This window comes from Salvelinus namaycush, chromosome 33 (assembly GCF_016432855.1).
Source record: "Salvelinus namaycush isolate Seneca chromosome 33, SaNama_1.0, whole genome shotgun sequence".
Taxonomy (NCBI): domain Eukaryota; kingdom Metazoa; phylum Chordata; class Actinopteri; order Salmoniformes; family Salmonidae; genus Salvelinus; species Salvelinus namaycush.
In genome coordinates this window covers 35,175,479-35,194,935 of record NC_052339.1, presented here as the reverse complement: position 1 = coordinate 35,194,935, position 19,457 = coordinate 35,175,479, and positions in this window count along the sequence as shown.

The window sequence follows — 19,457 nt, the reverse complement described above, 5'->3', positions numbered from 1 at the left end:
TGGAGGTCTAACCTGGAGGTCTAACCTGGAGGTCTAACCTTTAGATATAACCTGAAAGTCTAACCTGGAGGTCTGACCTGGAGGTCTAACCTGGAGATATAACCTGGAGGTTTAACCTGGAGGTCTGACCTGGAGGTCTAACCTGGAGGTCTAAACTGGAGGTCTAACCTGGAGGTCTAACCTGGAGGTCTGACCTGGAGATATAACCTGAAAGTCTAACCTGGAGATATAACCTGGAGGTCTAACCTGGAGGTCTGACCTGGAGGTCTGACCTGGAGGTCTGACCTGGAGGTCTGACCTGGAGGTCTAACCTGGAGGTCTGACCTGGAGGTCTAACCTGGAGATATAACCTGGAGGTCTGACCTGGAGGTCTAACCTGGAGGTCTAACCTGGAGGTCTGACCTGGAGATATACGACTGATGTTCTGACGTACACGTCAGAACTACTTTTTCAAACAGGATTTATGTCTATTATCCTAAGCCAAGGAAGTGGTTTTAAAAAGTTACCCTGCTACGGTACCTCGTGCTCTACCATGGGTGAGGGGTAGAGCCAGCATGATAGCAGAGAGGAGAACTGCCAACTATAGAGAGGGTTGAGTTGTTACTGTTTTCACCTGTCTTGGGCTTGTCTCCACCCCCCCCACCAGGTGTCTCCCATTTGTTCCCATTATCCCCTATGTATTTATACCCGTGGTTTCGGTTTGTCTGTTGCCAGTTCGCCTTGTCTAGTCAAGCCTACCAACGTGTTTTTTTCCGTACTCCTGTTTTTCTAGTCCCTGTTTTCTAGTCCTCCAAGTTCCAACCTTTTCAGCCTGCCCTGACCCTGAGCCCGCCTGCCATAGCATTCTGCCTGCCCTGACCTCGAGCCTGCCTGTCGTCCTGTACCCATCTGAACTTCTGCCTGCCCTGACCCTGAGCCTGCCTGTCGTCCTGTACCCATCTGAACTTCAGCCTGTCCTCGACCTGTCTCTTGCCTGCCCCTTGTCTATTAATAAATATCAGACTTGAAACATCTGCCTCCTGTATCTGCATTTGGGTCTCGTCCTGTGTCGTTATAGATACCTTGCCTGTTAAACAAAGTCTTCCTTTCAACACAAAGACTCAGTGGGCCTGTCCCAAATGGCACCCTATTGATTATATAGGGGATTTATTTTGTACGGGGCCCATAGTACTACTGGATATAGGGATTGGGGTGCCATGTGGGACAGTGGTTCAGGACTACATTGCGTTTCAGATTGTAAGAGGGGTTTCTCATAGTTGTACACGTGGTGTCATAATGAAAAGGATCATTACAAATGTTTTGTAGCTGTATCAGAGCTATGGGGTAGTTGGAGCAGGGTAGTTGGAACAGGGTAGTTGGAAAAGGGTAATTGGAATAGGGTAGTTGTATCAAAGCAATGGGGTAGTTGGAAAAGGGTAGTTGGAAGAGGGTAGTTGTATCAGAGCTATGGGGTAGTTGGAAAAGGGTAGTTGTATCAGAGCTATGGGGTAGTTGGAAGAGGGTAGTTGTATCAGAGCTATGGGGTAGTTGGAACAGGGTATTATACTAACTACTGTACTATACACGTGTCTTGCTTCATATGAACCTTCAGCTGTGTTCCAAACATCATAGATCTCTGGTCCAACATCATAGAACTCTGGTCCAACATCATAGAGCTCTGGTCAAACGTCATAGAGCTCTAGTCAAACGTCATAGAGCTCTGGTCAAACGTCATAGAGCTCTAGTCAAACGTCATAGAGCTCTGGTCAAACGTCATAGAGCTCTAGTCAAACGTCATAGAGCTCTAGTCAAACGTCATAGAGCTCTAGTCAAACGTCATAGAGCTCTAGTCAAACGTCATAGAACTCTGGTCAAACGTCATAGAGCTCTAGTCAAACGTCATAGAGCTCTAGTCAAACGTCATAGAGCTCTAGTCAAACGTCATAGAACTCTAGTCAAACGTCATAGAGCTCTAGTCAAACGTCATAGAACTCTAGTCAAACGTCATAGAGCTCTAGTCAAACGTCATAGAACTCTAGTCAAACGTCATAAAGCTCTAGTCAAACGTCATAGAGCTCTAGTCAAACGTCATAGAGCTCTAGTCAAACATCATAGAGCTCTAGTCAAACGTCATAGAGCTCTAGTCAAACGTCATAGAGCTCTGGTCAAACTTCATAGAGCTCTAGTCAAACGTCATAGAGCTCTGGTCAAACGTCATAGAGCTCTAGTCAAACGTCATAGAGCTCTAGTCAAACGTCATAGAGCTCTGGTCAAACGTCATAGAGCTCTAGTCAAACGTCATAGAGCTCTGGTCAAACGTCATAGAGCTCTGGTTAAACTTCATACCTTCATAGAGCTCCGGTCAAACGTCATAGAGCTCCGGTCAAACGTCATAGAGCTCCGGTCCAACATCATAGAGCTCTAGTCAAATGTCATAGAGCTCTAGTCAAACGTCATAGAGCTCTGGTCAAACGTCATAGAGCTCTGGTTAAACTTCATACCTTCATAGAGCTCCGGTCAAACGTCATAGAGCTCTAGTCAAACGTCATAGAGCTCTGGTCAAACGTCATAGAGCTCTAGTCAAACGTCATAGAGCTCTAGTCAAACGTCATAGAGCTCCGGTCAAACGTCATAGAGCTCTAGTCAAACGTCATAGAGCTCTGGTCAAACGTCATAGAGCTCTGGTCAAACGTCATAGAGCTCTAGTCAAACGTCATAGAGCTCCGGTCAAACGTCATAGAGCTCCGGTCAAACGTCATAGAGCTCTAGTCAAACGTCACAGAGCTCTAGTCAAACATCATAGAGCTCTAGTCAAACATCATAGAGCTCTAGTCAAACGTCATAGAGCTCTAGTCAAACATCATAGAGCTCTAGTCAAACTTCATAGAGCTCTAGTCAAACGTCATAGAGCTCTGGTCAAACGTCATAGAGCTCTGGTCAAACGTCATAGAGCTCTAGTCAAACGTCATAGAGCTCCGGTCAAACGTCATAGAGCTCCGGTCAAACGTCATAGAGCTCTAGTCAAACGTCATAGAGCTCTGGTTAAACATAGTGCTCTACAGAATGTAAGGAATAAGGAGCTATTGACCCTTCTTCATATGAACCTTCCACACAGGATCTTAGTGTTGCTATTTGAGGAGAAGCCTCTGGCGTCCAGGGCCTGTGCTCTGGGTCTGTTTGCATTAAAACATTTTTTGTAGTGGGTGACTCATTATCTTTTGTGTTCTGGTCTCCAACGCTGACCGTGACTTCCTATTCAATATAATCATTGATTGAAGGACAGATTACAGTTTTTCTACACAGTTTTTTTTTTCTTTTTTCTACCTGTGTAAATATTTGACTTGGCAGTAGTTCCTCCTCCTAGCCGTAGCTATCCCCAATACGTCAACGTTTGTCTGATTTGTGCACTGAAAATTTTAACAGTAGTCTCAGAAAGTCAAGGAGTTTAAGGATTCCCTATATAGTGCACTACCTTTGACCAGAGGCCTTTGGGAACCCTATGGGCCCTATAAAGGGAAAGGGGCACCATTTGGCCCATAGCCTGGGAGGTCTTATACTAAATTCCCAATTTTCCTCCAATGGGCTGGAACATTCTTTTCCATTTCCAGGGAATTCCTGACGTGGAATTGGCTTATTAAACCCCCTATATATAGATTGTGTATATATATTATGTATATATATATTGTGTATATATATATTGTGTATATATATTGGGTATATTGATTGTGTATATAGATTGTGTATATATATTGTGTATATATATATTGTGTATATATATATATTGTTTATATATAGATTGTGTATATAGATTGTGTATATATATTGTGTGTATATATATTGCGTATATAGAGTGCGTACATAGATTGTGTATATATATTATGTATATATATAGTGTTTATATATTGTGTATATATATTATGTATATATATTGTGTATATTGATTGTGTATATAGATTGTGTATATATATTGTGTATATATATATATTGTTTATATATAGATTGTGTATATAGATTGTGTATATATATTGTGTATATATATTGTGTGTATATATATTGCGAATATAGAGTGCGTATATAGAGTGTGTATATATATTATGTATATATATATTGTCTATATATATTGTGTATATATATTGTGTATATATATAGTGTATATATATATTGTGTATATATATATTGTGTATATATATTGTGTATATATATATTGTGTATATATATTGTGTATATATAGATTGTGTTTATATAGATTGTGTATATATGTGTATATATATTGTGTATATAGATTGTGTATATAGATTGTTTATATATAGATTGTGTATATATAGTGTATATATATATATTGTGTATATATATATATCGTATATATATATTGTTCATATATATAGTGTATATTGTGTATATATATTGTGTATATATTGTGTTTATATATTGTGTATATATATTGTGTATATATTGTGTGTGTATATTGTTTTATATATTGTGTATATATATTGTGTATATATTGTGTATATATATTGTGTATATATAGTGTATATATATTGTGTATAGGCTCGTCTCCCATATGACTTTTCTCTTTGTGTCAAACTGGGTTCAAATGACTTCTGGTTCTTTTTCTTTTTTTCTGTATTTGTATGTATGTATGTATGTATGTATGTATGTATGTATGTATGTATGTATGTATGTATGTATGTATGTATGTATGTATGTATGTATGTATGTATGTATGTATGTATGTATGTATGTATGTGTGTATGTATGTGTGTGTGTGTGTGTGTGTGTGTGTGTGTGTGTGTGTGTGTGTGTGTGTGTGTGTGTGTGTGTGTGTGTGTGTGTGTGTGTAGGTAGGTAGGTAGGTAGGTAGGTAGGTAGGTAGGTAGGTAGGTAGGTAGGTAGGTAGGTAGGTAGGTAGGTAGGTAGGTAGGTAGGTAGGTAGGTAGGTAGGTAGGTAGGTAGGTAGGTAGGTAGGTAGGTAGGTAGGTAGGTAGGTAGGTGTGTGTGTGTGTGTGTGTGTGTGTGTGTGTGTGTGTGTGTGTGTGTGTGTGTGTGTGTGTGTGTGTGTGTGTGTGTGTGTGTGTGTGTGTGTGTGTGTGTAGGTAGGTGTAGGTAGGTAGGTAGGTAGGTAGGTAGGTAGGTAGGTAGGTAGGTAGGTAGGTAGGTAGGTAGGTATATAATTGTACCGCTCTAGGGATATAATTATTGTTTGGATAACCTTATTTACTATTATGTTTTGATTTACTTTTAATTTTAATTTTAAATTTTCTTTATGTGACGCGCAATGCAGAGAACGCCGGAAGAAGAAGAATCCTTTAGTTACCATAGTGAATTATTATAATGTTTGTTTATGTGTCAATTAGTCCCATAAGAGTTGGGTTGCCAATTGTCGATTTGACCTGATAATAACATTTCATTAATTCATTCCCTCCATTCTGGATTCCAGGGCGACTGACCCAGGATTATCATCTACGACCCGGATACGTTTAGATTACCGACAGACGGAAACACTTTTCAGGTTGACCTTTTTCATCTGCTTGCATGGTTATCATTAAACACGTGGCGTATTGACTTTGTACATGCGTGTGTATACTGTATGCATGTGTGTGTGTGTGTGTGTGTGTAACACTCCTGTATGTGACTGCTGTTTATGAGACTCTCCTGACATTGCTGCATACACTTGTTGGTATTCCTGCAATGCTTTGAGACATTGTTCCTTGTCTCTTGTCTTTGCTTGGCTCCAGGAGTGTTGTGGTTTTATAAGCCAACAGAGATATGGTGACACTTCCTAAATTACTGGCATGGCGTGCAAAGAGTAATTGATTGACGTGTTGTTGGGCTGCCACTGGAATGCACCCTATTCCCTAGAGGGTGCACTATTTTTGACCAGGGCCTATAGGGAATAGGGTACCATTTGGAACATACTCAGTGAATAGTGCCTCCCTCCACCAACTATAACAAGCCTCACCTCCTCAGATTACCTGGGCAGCCATCCAGCTATTATAAATCACATTGTCTGATAAACAAAAAAAAGATGGAGGGGAGAGAGAGAGAGAGAGAGAGAGAGAGAGAGAGACAGAGAGAGAGAGAGAGAGAGAGACAGAGAGAGAGAGAGAGAGAGCCAGAGAGAGAGAGAAAGAGAGAGAGAGAGAGACAGAGAGAGAGAGAGAGAGACAGAGAGAGAGAGAGACAGAGAGAGAGAGAGAGAGACAGAGAGAGAGAGAAAGAGAGAGAAAGAGAGAGAGAGAGAGAGAATTTAGACAAAAGTTGGGCCTCCTCCCTTTTGTGTATCAAAAGACAATATGTACTTTTCTCCAGGTGCAGGTTATTTCACTGTGCCAGTAATCTGATAGGAGACTAATGTGAAACACCTGTTTTTCCAAATTGAAACGCTGTCTGATTGGTAGTTGCTCCGTTTAGACACAATAAGCTACAGACGTCGGATCTTAACATCGTCACTCTTTTGTCGTAGAGAATTTTCCTGCCCGCGACCACGAAATTCAAATGAGCCTCGCGAGTCCCTAAACAAAGAACAGTTCTCTTTCTGTCCATGTGGTGGCAGTCGGGTCATTGGGATCAGGACTTGCTGTCAAAATAAGGACGTCTCTCGCTCGTTCAAACGATTATCGACCTAGGTACTATCACTGCAACATTCAAATGTACAAAAAAATAATATATGAAAATACAGACGCACACATCAGTCACCGTCGTTTTATAAAGCTTAATAACACAAGATACAGTACATATTGGTAGGTGTATGTCAAGTGTACGCTGAGGTCAATATTGAGTTCAGTCATGGCCTGGGCGTACCGTGTCAGCGTGGGTTTAATTCCAGCCCACATCTTTCTGGCCTAAATTACTCATCCCCCCCCGGTTGACTTGATTAAGTTAAACATTTTAAATATGGACAGTCCTGGGATATTTTACCCCTGATCTTGATAAGAAATGACCATACCAGACACTGTTGATAACATAAATAGGAAACTAATAAAATAATAACATTAGGCTACATCAACATTAGTTTCCATTCATACAGTGTTGGGTAAATTGCCACAGTAGATTTGCCGTGGTAAAATGAGGAAATCGTTCATTTTTATTGTACAGAATGCTTGTCAAATAGACAAATCACCATTTGTCTGTTCTAAAAGGACTAAGTTGTTCCGATGAGAATACCAACTAGGGACGAACATATCTTGACAGACTTTGGTTGCAAGGAGGACTAATGCAGAGAGGAATAGGTGAAGCGAGAGGGCTGACTCAATGCGTTTCTATGGGTTTAACATGCAGACCTAAGTTTGTCTCCTGTCTTCCTGCCTTTGGGACAACGACTCTTATTGTTAGGGCAGAGACGTGAGCATCTCTTCATTATATACAGATCTCCGACTAAGTTAACACAAACATCCTCTTTTAGGGAGAGGTACTGAGGAGACCAGCAATGGTTGTAGTTGAGATCAGCTGTGCTGGTGAAATTAGTTGTTGAATTGTTTCTGTTTTAACGCTGTAACCACGCAGAATTATCCCTGTAACCACGTGGAATTAACCCTGTAACCACGTGGAATTATCCCTGTAACCACGTGGAATTAACCCTGTAATTAACCCTGTAACCACTTGGAATTAACCCTGTAACAACGTGGAATTAACCCTGTAACCACGTGGAATTATCCCTGTAACAATGTGGAATTAACCCTGTAACCACGTGGAATTATCCCTGTAACAACGTGGAATTAACCCTGTAACCACGTGGAATTATCCCTGTAACCACCCGGAATTAACCCTGTAACCATGTGGAATTAACCCTGTAACCACATGGAATTAACCCTGTAACCACGTGGAATTAACCCTGTAACCACGTGGAATAAACCCTGTAACCACATGGAATTAACCCTGTAACCATATGGAATTAACCCTGTAACCACGTGGAATTAACCCTGTAGCCACGTGGAATTAACCCTGTAACCACATGGAATTAACCCTGTAACCACGTGGAATTAACCCTGTAGCCACGTGGAATTAACCCTGTCACCATGTGGAATTAACCCTCTAACCACGTGGAATTAACCCTGTAACCATGTGGAATTAACCCTCTAACCATATGGAATTAACCCTGTAACCATGTGGAATTAACCCTGTAACCACATGGAATTAACCCTGTAACCACGTGGAATTAACCCTGTAACCACGTGGAATTAACCCTGTAACCACATGGAATTAACCCTGTAACCACGCAGAATTATCCCTGTAACCATGTGGAATTAAACCTGTAACCATGTGGAATTAACCCTGTAACCATGTGGAATTAACCATGTGGAATTAACCCTGTAACCACGTGGAATTAACCCTGTAACCATGTGGAATTAACCCTGTAACCATGTGTAATTAACCCTGTAACCACATGGAATTAACCCTGTAACCACGTGGAATTAACCCTCTAACCACGTGGAATTAACCCTGTAACCACGTGGAATTAACCCTGTAACCAAGTGGAATTAACCCTGTAACCATCTGGAATTAACCCTGTAACCACATGGAATTAACCCTGTAACCATCTGGAATTAACCCTGTAATCATGCTGAATTAACCCTGTAACCACGTGGAATTAACCCTGTAACCACGTGGAATTAACCCTGTAACCATCTGGAATTAACCCTGTAACCATGTGGAATTAACCCTGTAACCATGTGGAATTATCCCTGTAACCATGTGGAATTAACCCTGCCACCACGTGGAATTAACCCTGTAACCACGTGGAATTAACCCTGTAACCATGTGGAATTATCCCTGTAACCATGTGGAATTAACCCTGTAACCATGTGGAATTAAACCTGTAACCACGTGGAATTAACCCTGTAACCATGTGGAATTAACCCTGTAACCACGTGGAATCAAGCCTGTAACCACGTTGAATTATCCCTGTAACCATGTGGAATTAACCCTGTAACCACATGGAATTAACCCTGTAACCACATGGATTTAACCCTGTAACCACATGGAATTAACCCTGTAATCATGCTGAATTAACCCTGTAACCATGTGGAATAAACCCTGTAACCATGTGGAATTAACCCTGTAACCATGTGGAATAAACCCTGTAACCATGTGGAATTAACCCTGTAACCATGTGGAATTAATTCCTGTAACCATGTGGAATTAACCCTGTAACCACGTGGAATTAACACTGTAACCATATGGAATTAACCCTGTACCCATGTGGGATTAATCCTGTAACCATCTGGAATTAACCCTGTAACCATGTGGAATTAACCCTGTAACCATGTGGAATTAACCCTGTAACCACGTGGAATTAACCCTGTAACCATATGGAATTAACCCTGTACCCATGTGGAATTAACCCTGTAACCATGTGGAATTAACCCTGTAACCATATGGAATTAACCCTGTACCCATGTGGGATTAATCCTGTAACCTTCTGGAATTAATCCTGTAACCATGTGGAATTAACCCTGTAACCATGTGGAATTAACCCTGTAACCATGTGGAATTAACCCTGTAACCATGTGGAATTAACCCTGTAACCATGTGGAATTAACCCTGTAACCACGTGGAATTAACCCTGTCACCATGTGGAATTAACCCTGTAACCACGTGGAATTAACCCTGTCACCACGCGGAATGAATACGTAAAAAATAGACAGTCATCCATGAGTCAAAGGGCAGTGGGCCGGATTTGAACCGATGTTGACTCTGGCAGATGTGTGCCAAGATCAGTGGCTGTGACTCCTGAGTGGTGCAGCGGTCTAAGGCACTGTATCTCAGTGCTAGAAGAGTCACTACAGAACCTGGTTCGATTCCAGGCTGTATCACAACCGGCCTGTGATTGGGAGTCCCATAGGGCGGCAAACAATTGACCCAGCTTCTTCCTGGTTTTGCTGGGGCAGGCCGTCATTGTAAAGAAGAATGTGTTCTTAATGTGCTTGCCTAGTTAAATAAAGCGCTGGACCACACAGGCACTGAAGAAACCAATAATTTATTCTGACAATTGCCTTCAACATATAATAAAACATTTGATCTAAATTAACAGATTTTCCTTAATGACAAATATGTCTGTTTATTATAATCCACATAGGAATTCACACGAGACGCGCTGTAGCCTGCACGTAGCCTACACGAGGTACGATGTAGCTACGGTGAGCACTGTATACAAACACCGCTTCCAGCATTCAAATCCTCATGCTGCAGGATTATTTTATTCCTGCGATGAAAGGGGTCAAATTAAGACGGGACATCTGTAAAAAGGGCTCACTCGGTTCTCTAAAAATTGAAATAGACACTAAAAGCAGATGTGGGGTTTAAGCTCCTTAAAAAAAAAGATAGATGGTAAAATATGTTTCACAGCAGCGGTATGACCGAAGTCAACCCCTTGACTGTGCAGGAGAAAATCTTTGCGTCCTAAATAGTGCACTACATTTTTGACCAGAGCTCTTGTTGTCCTGGTGTAAAGTAGCTCACTATGTAGGGAATAGAATGCCATTTGGGACACACTGTATCTATGCACAAAGAAACATTGGTGCATTGTTATATTTTACAGGTCGTATAAATCAAAGGTTATTGAAGTGCTGAGAATAAAAAGTAGAAAAGGGCGTTTGACGGTTTTTGCGTGACCGAGGTCTAGTTCCTGTCTTTAAGTAGCGGTCGTGAGCTTTGGGACTCTAGCTGTGCACGGTGCGTCTGCAGCCCAAATGATACCCTATTCCCTATAAGTAGTGCACTATTCAGGTAATAGGGGTCGCTAAGCTGGGATCTCCTCCCTGTTAAGAACACCTCTGTGTGTGTGTTAGGAACGCCTCTGTGTGTGTGCGTGTGTGTGTGTGTGTGTGTGTTAAGAAGGCCACTGTGTGTGTGTTAGGAACGCCTCTGTGTGTGTGCGTGTGTGTGTGTGTGTGTGTGTGTGTGTGTGTGTGTGTGTGTGTGTGTGTGTGTGTGTGTGTGTGTGTGTGTGTGTGTGTGTGTGTGTGTGTGTGTGTGTGTGTGTGTGTGTGTGTGTGTGTGTGTGTGTTAGGAACGCCTCTGTGCGGTTCCGTCCCCGGGCGGTGACTCTATCCAGCTGAAGGAAATGACCAATGAGCTGGGAGATATTTGATTTATCAACTCCAGGAGGAATGAAATTCTCTCAAGTCTCCTACGTGAGCGTGAGACTAGCAGGCATAGTTAGGCGATGGCGATAATACTGTTATACTTTTATCAGAGCGACTCCACGTGTCTCCCAATTTGCACCCTGTTCCCTACATAGCGCACTGCTTTTGACCAGCTCTGGTGGTGTGCTGTTGGTAACAGGGACCCATTCGGGAAGGCATCCCAGATCCATGTAATAAAGGCTACAGTGTACATGTGAGATACCCTTATGTAACGTGTATTTCTTTACAGTCCAGAGGCCAGACAGAGAGGCAGTATAGTACAAGGGGTTGTCCATAGCAACCGGATCCCTCTGACATCCCTGAGAACATGAAAACATTCATCAGGGTTTATTGAGCACAAGAGTTCAGCCTAATCAAATAGCACCCTGGTTTGTTTTAAGTTTAATACAAAATGGTAACGGGGGGTTGTTTATCGTTGATCGTTGCACTTCGGGACTTCCTTATAGCCCCCTGCCTGAACCCCGTCTCAAACATACATGAAGGAGAGGTGTTATTTGTAGTGGCAAATTTACATTAATTCCCATGTTAATGTTATCAGCCACTAAATAGCTCTCACAGTAATGGCTTGACAGGGAGAATTGCAATCATCTGCGTGGGACCTGCAGCGGTGTAATGGACAAACCTGATTAATTTAATCTGGTTGTAGACCATTATAGCTACACTTTATCATTTCAACAGATGGAGCAGGGAGAAATTAAGAAACCCTCTCAAGGATAAGGAAGATAAGCAGGTCTCTCTCCATCTCACTCTCCCTCTCTCTCTCTCTCTCTCTCTAACCCTATCTCAATCTTTCTCTCTATCTCACCATCTCTCACTCCCTCTCGATTCATATCTCTCTCTCTCTCTCTCTCTCTCTCTCTCTCTCTCTCTCTCTCTCTCTCTCTCTCTCTCTCTCTCTCTCTCTCTCTCTCACTCCCTCTCCATTCACCTCTCTCGCTCTCTTTCTCTCCCTCCTTCCCTCCCTCTCTCTTTTTCTCCATCACTCCCTCTCCATTCACCTCTCTCTCTCTCTCTCTCTCTCTCTCTCTCTCTCTCTCTCTCTCTCTCTCTCTCTCTCTTTCTCTCTCTCGATCTATCTCCTTCCCTCTCTCTTTTTCTCCATCTTTCTTTCTCTCTCTTATCTCTTCCATCTCTCCATCAATCTGAAAGTGTGGGCTTGTCTTTGGATATGAGTGAGTGGCTCTGAGCTTCTTCCTGTCTGAGTCTGCATGACCGACTGAGTACATTATCACATCAACCTGATTAGGTCTGTGTTTGATACATTGTGACAGTTTCATGATGTATCTCGAAGAAAAAAAAAAGAGGCTTTTATTATTTCACAGATGATCAAATCAACGTTTTATTATTAACAAAATATTAAAATGTAAACTGTCATTTTCAATCTATTAACTGTCTGCAGACACTTTTATATCAACAGACTTGTTTTTTATTTTATTTTACAATTGCATATTAGTATGATTGACATTCCCATCACATCATTGGCTTCGACTGGATTACGTCAATTCAGATGATCATTGACAATGAAATAGTGAATACAGTGATTCACTTCCTGTATTTTTCATCCATCTATTGTCCATTTGTCATGTTATGCTACACATTGTACGTTAACCCTTTGAATCCAGTGGAGGCTCCTCGGAGGAGGAGGAAGAAGAGGACCTTCCTACTCAGTGAATTTCATATATTTTTTTTAAAATAGTGAAACATTCAAAAAGTTAGCATTTTTAGATAAAACAATAGTAAATCCACTTCAATCAGGGTAGATGAAGGGGAGGAGACAGGTTAAATAAGGACTTTTAAGCTTTGAGACAATTGAGACATGAATGGTGTATGTGTGCCATTCAGAGGGTGAATGGGAAAGACAAAAGATCGATAATGGTCCACCACCCAAAGGATATCTAGCCAACTTGACACAACTAAGTTGTCCAATGAGAAGCATCGGAGTCAACATGGGCCAGCATCCCTGTGGAACGCTTTCAACACCTTAAAGAGTCCATGCCCCGACGAATCGAGGCTGTTCTGAAAGCAGAAGGGGGAGTGGGGTGCAACTCAATATTAGGAAGGTTTTCTTAATGTTTTGTATAGTCAGTGTATATTCATGTCACCAAATGACTGATTAAAATACATTGCTTTTTCAAAGAAGGTCTACAGTAGCCTCAACAGAACTCTATAGCGTAGCACCATGGTGTAGCCAGAGGACAGATAGCTTCCGTCCTCCTCTGGGTACATTGACGTCAATACAAAACCTAGGAGGCTCATGGTTGTCACCCCCTTCCATAGACTTACACAGTAATTATGACAACTTCTGGAGGACGTCCTCCATCCTATCAGAGTTCTTGCAGCATGAACTGACATCAAGTCAAATTGTATTGGTCACATACACGTGTTTAGCAGATGTTATTGCAGGTGTAGCGAATTGCTTGTGTTTCTAGCTCCAACAGTGCAGTAATATCTAATAATAATATCTAACAATTTCACAACATATTCCCAATACACACAAATCTAAGTAAAGGAAATGGAATTAAGAAAATATATATGTGGACGAGCGATGTCAGAGAGGCGTTGACTAAGATACAGTAGAATAGAATAGAATACAGTAAATACATATGAGATGAGTAATGCAAAATATGTAAACATTATTCAAGTGACTAGTGTTCCATTATTAAAGTGACCAGTGATTCCATGTCTATGTATATGGGGCAGCAGCCTCTAAGGTGCAGGGTTCAGTAACCGGGTGGTAGCCGGCTAGTGATGGCTAATTAACAGTCTGATGGCCTTGAGATAGAAGCTGTTTTTTAGTCTCTCGGTCCCAGATTTGAATCACCTGTACTGACCTCGCCTTCTGAATGATAACGGGGTGAACAGGCCGTGGCTCGGGTGGTTGTTGTCCTTGATGATCTTTTTGGCCTTCCTGTGACATCTAGTGCTGTAGGTGTCCTGAAGGGCAGGTAGTTTGCCCCTGGTGATGCGTTGGGCATTTCGCACCACCCTCTGGAGAGGTCCACCCAATCAAAGCATCAGAGAATGAATCTATTACTGAAAGCATAAGCTACAGCTAGCTAGCACTGCAGTGCATAACATGTAGTGAGACTCAAAGATAGAGAAAGACAGTAGTTGAACAGTTTTGAACAAATACATTTTTCAAAAATTAAGAAGAAGCAGCAGAGAGAGCTATCTATATTTCGTTGTATTTTTTTCACTTTCACTTACTGTACTTAGCTAGCTAACGCAGCTAGCTAGTTTAGTCGGCTCAAACACCCGGCTCGAACTGAAAGGAATGCTAATTATGTTAGCTAGCTGGCTAAGGCTATCCAACACTGGAACTCTCCCAAGTCAAGGTAAGTTTTCGGTTGTATTAGTTTATTGCCACCGGGGCCCGCCGGTGTACCTGCTAAACTGCTTGCTGTATGTATACTGTACTGTGTGACTGTAGCGGGTGTACTAATGCATTAGTTCTAGTAGCTATGTTGACTTTGACGTTACTATGGTGACAACGATGTAGGCTGTGTGTAGCGGTTATGATATGAAGGTTTGGCTTGGAAATGTTTTTTCACCTGGTCATAGACAGCTGATGTGTTGTGCACTGAAGTCCACAAGCAAAGGAAAAAGGTGAGAGAAGGAAAAGCGCGTAGATGTGAGAAGGAATTATACAAGTAGTAAAGTAATGATGCTTTTTGTATGTGGCTGCTATGAACTGTGGTGTATTCATTCAGCCGATTCTGTTGAAATGCTTTTCTAAAACGGAAGCAAACAAAACGGGGATAAACCTACCTGAATTTGTTCAATAGAAACTCTTGTTTGCAACTGTTGGACTAATGATTACACCCTAGATCAGCTAGATGCAGCCAAGAGGTGATACTGTTGGACTAATGATTACACCCTAGATCAGCTAGATGCAGGTAAGAGGTGATACTGTTGGACTAATGATTACACCCTAGATCAGCTAGATGCAGCCAAAAGGTGATACTGTTGGACTAATGATTACACCCTAGATCAGCTAGATGCAGGCAAGAGTGTGCAAAGTGGTATTGAATGTGTCACTGTCTGTCACATTGATTACTCAAATTTGTCTCTCGACCTGTGTGCACCTACATTGTAAACTTTCATTCATAGGCTAGGTTGTATCAACCTCATGATGTGTATAGGGAAAATTCTAGTATCATGTAGTAGCCTAAACCTATTGCTGTTACATTGAATATGGTATATGAATGACAGTTATCCAATATGCTGTAATAGAAATAAGGCCATACTCATTAAAAGTAAAATCATCCTCTCTTGTCTTAAACAGCACCAACCGCCACTGAATTTGAATCTTTACCTATGCAGCCGTGTTCTGAGAAGTTCCGGTCAAAAAGGGGTTGTCATGGTATTCTCGTGTGCTCAGAAGGGCTCACACAACCTATTTAGGAGGTAACCTACAGGAGGCGCTAGAGAGAGACAGAGACAGGCATCGAGAGAGAGTGTAATGTTTACTGTTAATTTTTTTATTGTTCATTTCACTTTTGTTTATTATCTATTTCACTTGCTTTGGCAATGAAAACATATATTTTCCATGCATATAAAGCCCCTTAAATTTAAATATAATTTAAATTGAACAGAGAGAGGGAGATAAAGTGCGGAAAAAAGGTTATAAATGTGTGAAATGTAGGTTGTTAAAATATATTAATCGTCATAAATGTATAATTTTAGGAGCACTTTACTTTACTTTGTGGTTTGTGAGGGGGAAAAGCTGATCAGTGTTTCACTTCTATCAGACTGGAATCATTATAGATGGGAAGAGAGATTAAAGACAATTATGTAAATCATTATCACTTATAACAATATGATATTTAATGGAAATATTACAGTGTCGAATTAAATTAATTTAAATGCAATTTTATTATATTATTATATAATATATATTTATATATTATTTTGCAATTATAGACCATATGCACATTCATATTTTGTTTATAGACAATTTAAATAAACAATTAAACGTAATATTATTTACATAAATTACCCTTTGAATTCAATAAAGTAGATATGCAAAAAAATAAGAAGTAATTTGGAAAGACTATGAGATACAGAGATAGACTATATTTGTTGTTGTTGTTGTCTTTATATAAAAAAACGGAAAACATTTGATCGTCTTCTTCTGATGACGTTTTGACGCGGACCGGAGTTCTCCTCTCGCGCCATGAAACTGTCAATTTAAACCGTTATTATTTAAACATTTCATTTCTGTTGACCAGCGGTTATCTCTTCCGTTACCACAAGTTTAGTTTCAACTTTAGATATAATGTCAACTCCTGACAGTCATTTCGGTATTTATGTACTGATTCTTTATTCGTTTTTTTGTTGAGTTCATTACCGCGAAGAGGAAGCGTTTTATACACTGTCGAATAAACCACCCGGAAAGAGTGAGTACAGTACACATCGACCTATATATTCACTAGTGAAGTAACAGTCATTGAAATCTATCAACATGGTAACTGTAGGCTAGGTGACTTTTGTTGCTCTGTGAGACTTTGTCGCACACCGTTTGACAAGTCCATATGAAGGCTGTTGTCATAGTGGAGGGCGAGGGGGGTGATATCTTGATTTCCCGCTTCAGTGTCAATTCATTTTTGAAACGTGATTATGGGAGAAATGCAAATAAAAACGTATTGATAAATGATGAAGACTAAAAAGTTACTTATCATACCTTTTGTAATCTAGTCAACTGTATATTCAATTATATGAAACAACATGCACCATTATAGTACTTTTTAATATAGCTTTTAGCTAATGACATATTGTCAACTTGGGAGTTCAATTCTTAGCTACTAATATTACTTCTAGTTACCGGTCCTATTCCCAACACCTACTCACGTGGTGAAGGTTTAGTCCTATTGCATGTAATGATAGGAGTCACATGACTTTTCCAGTCATCAACTGGACAGACACTAAGTAGCCTCTTGTAACAGGGAAATTAACATCACCTCACGACCAATCAATGGCACTTTCAGCACCGTCTATTTTTTTTCTTGATGTTTTTTTAATTTTTTAAAATGTATTTATTGAAATGTTTACATGAAATGACTTCTACCTTTTACAGTTGACATCAGAGTAACCCACATGGAACCTCTGTTTCCGCCCACAGCCACGCAGAGCCCATGTCACTATGTTAAAGATACCTGATCAACCACAGGTTGGAATGAGGAGAGACCAGTTGGAATCAGAACACGATCATTAGGAACAGCCAGAGACTCTTGCTCTAAGTTAAAACCCTCTGGATAAGAATCCCCGTGGCGTTTCCAAACCGTAATAGAGAAATTATAGGTATAACATTAGTACATTGACATTACCTACACTTTTGTCTCAATCATTTTATTATGTCATAACTCATATGAATAGGTCCTGGTTAGAGGGAAACTAAGATAAAGTGTAGCAGGAAGGAACACAATCTGTCCTTCCAAGGTCTCTTGGTCTGAGGGCAGCTGATCACCACACATAACATTCAAGATAAAGTACATCCCAAATGCCACCCTATTCCCTATGTAGTGCACTACTTTAGACCAGGGCTGGCACCCTATTCCCTATGTAGTGCACTACTTTAGACCAGGGCTGGCACCCTATTCCTTATGTAGTGCACTACTTTAGACCAGGGCTGGCACCCTATTCCTTATGTAGTGCACTACTTTTGACCAGAGCCCTATGGTAGTGCACTAAGTAAGGAATAGAGTGTTATTTGAGACGTTGCCCTACAGAGAGCCAAAAGTCAGTACTGTAACAGGCTGGTTGAGGAGAAAAACGTTCATTTCTTAAACCAGCGATCCATCAACGTCTACATGTGGCGCGTAGCAAAAAGGAAATCATTAGATAGATAAATTAATCCAGGCTGAGACTGGATGAATGAAAACAACATCTAGCCTAGTACACCATTTTTCTACAGGTTAACCAAAGGGTAAAGAATTTACACTGGACCTCTCGGTCTTTCTGACACAGCTCTCTCACTCAGACTTACAACACAATTCCTCTAAGAAGAGGAACATGCCAAACTACAGCCTCAGATCTAGGATCAGCTTCTTCTTGCCAACTCTTTACTGTAACCAATAAGGGGGAATGCCAAGCTGATCTGAGACCAGGTTATGGGGCCAAGTTCATGGTACTCCAGGTCAGGACTCACCCTACTGGTGTTGTTTGGTAGACATCTTAGTCCTCTCTCTGGTCTGGTTAAAGTGCCCTCTCTCTGGTCTGGTTAAAGTGCCCTCTCTCTGGTCTGGTTAAAGTGCCCTCTCTCTGGTCTGGCTAAAGTATCCTCTCTCTGGTCTGGTTAAAGTGCCCTCTCTCTGGTCTGGTTAACGTGCCCTCTCTCTGGTCTGGCTAGGGTGCCCTCTCTCTGGTCTTTCTCCCCTCCTCTCTCTATGTCTGATTAGCAGTGGGAACAGATGTGTTCTCTCCTGTAATCCATGTCTAGATTTTTTCCGCTTTCTGCTATCCTTGGCGGCTGCTGCATCTCATGCACCTAGGCTGCATCCCAAACTGAACCCTAGGCTGCATCCCAAACTGAACCCTAGGCTGCATCCCAAACTGAACCCGAGGCTAAATCCCAAATGGAACCCTATTCCCTTTATGCTGCACTCCGTTTGACCAGTGCCTATTTAGGTCTGCTATGAGACACAGAGTGAGGGTTCCTTAGCCCTTTAACTATCTGACCACAGTCAGGAGTCCCTGGAAAGCAGTGGTGATTGTGAGTGGACTATCCTGGTTAAATACAATCTAGTTTACCCAGTTAAATTGTTGGGAGCGTGTTTAGAGTGTGCGACTTTCTCTCTTTTTCTACAGTTTACTCTGTTAGTCAGCACCTAGTCTACAGTTTACTCTGTTAGTCAGCACCTAGTCTACAGTTTACTCTGTTAGTCAGCACCTAGTCTACAGTTTACTCTCTGTTAGTCAGCACCTAGTCTACAGTTTACTCTGTTAGTCAGCACCTAGTCTACAGTTTACTCTGTTAGTCAGCACCTAGTCTACAGTTTACTCTGTTAGTCAGCACCTAGCCTACAGTTTACCCTCTGTTAGTCAGCACCTAGTCTACAGTTTACCCTCTGTTAGTCAGCACCTAGTCTACAGTTTACTCTGTTAGTCAGCACCTAGTCTACAGTTTACTCTCTGTTAGTCAGCACCTAGTCTACAGTTTACTCTGTTAGTCAGCACCTATTCTACAGTTTACCCTCTGTTAGTCAGCACCTAGTCTACAGTTTACCCTCTGTTAGTCAGCACCTAGTCTACAGTTTACCCTCTGTTAGTCAGCACCTAGTCTACAGTTTACCCTCTGTTAGTCAGCACCTAGCCTACAGTTTACCCTCTGTTAGT